This window comes from Poecilia reticulata, linkage group LG12 (genome assembly GCF_000633615.1).
Source record: "Poecilia reticulata strain Guanapo linkage group LG12, Guppy_female_1.0+MT, whole genome shotgun sequence".
Lineage (NCBI taxonomy): Eukaryota > Metazoa > Chordata > Actinopteri > Cyprinodontiformes > Poeciliidae > Poecilia > Poecilia reticulata.
In genome coordinates, this window is record NC_024342.1 from 26,312,962 (window position 1) to 26,314,269 (window position 1,308).

Consider the following 1,308-nt stretch of genomic DNA (forward strand, 5'->3'; position numbering starts at 1 on the left):
AATGAATCGTTCAGCCTGAAATGAATCGTTCAGCCTGTAATGAATCGTTCAGCCTGTGATGAATCGTTCGCCCTGTAATGAATCGTTCACCCTGTAATGAATCGTTCTATGCTAACAGCATTGACCGAACGGGATGAGTTAGCATTTATGCTAACCGTCTGCGATAATGACTGGATGGTGAACAAAATGGCGGCTGAAGTTTCGTTCCCAGGCAGAAATAATCCAGCCGGAGCTGAAACTGGATCGTTCGGCTGGTTTGACGTCAGACTGCAGTGAAATGAAGAATCTCTGCCGAGTCCGTCTGAAGCTCCAGGTGTCTCAGCTGCTGCAGGTCTGATCCTCCAGACTCGCTCCGCAGGTCATTCCAGGGATCCGTCTGGATCTGGACTCTGCAGCTCCAGCCCTGCCGGCCACCAGCTGCAGCCTCTGCGTCAACAAGCGGCTGCTCTCGGCTCCGTGTTCTCATTAAGACATTCCCCAAAGCGCCGCCGCCGCCGTAAATCGCCCTGGGCTGCGTGTTTGGATGTCTAATCAGGCGCCGCGGCTTGTGTGTCGCTTTAACGAGGCAATTAGAGACATTGGGGGCGTCGTATCTGGACTACCGGGAGGTTTTCCAGATAGGACAGACGGGTCGGGTTGCAGCAGGCTGGCGGTCCGGCTCAGAGGGAAAAGGACAGACATGAAAAGCCGAGCAGCAGGACTCACAAAAGCTGGGAAAAACTTTCATGCTAGTGCGCTAACAGTGGAGCTAGTTCCTAGCTTAGCGCTTTAGCTAACGTTGAAAACACTAAACATGCTAATTTACTTGGTATGTTTTTAAACTTCCAGCTACATAAAGTTCAACATGTGAGTTGGAGTTTTGGGTGAGAATAATTCAGCTAGTTAGCTTGTTATTTACCCAGAATGCATCACTGCAGCATCGACTTTAGAGTTAGCAAAACGCAACAACTAGCGACTGAAGACATGAGTGAAAGGTTATGAATTTAGCTCCTTGGCGTTAGCATGTTGTTTCAGCCGTTAGCAGCGGCTTAGCTAATGTTTCTGATTAGTGCTTTAGAGTTAGCTTAGCCAGCTTTGATCCGTCGGTTCTGTCGGTTCTGTCGGTTCTGTTGGACTCGCCGGACGTTGATCTCTGCAGGTTTCATCTGTGACTCACTGAGAGTCAAAGAGCTGCAAATTGCATCTGTTCCTAATTAAGGAGTTGCTAATGAAGGAGCCCGTTCTCCTGGTGGGCCCGGTGGGCCCGGTGGGCCCGGCCCGGCATGACGCTCCGGAGGAGGAGGAGGAGGAGGAGGAGGAGGAGGAGGA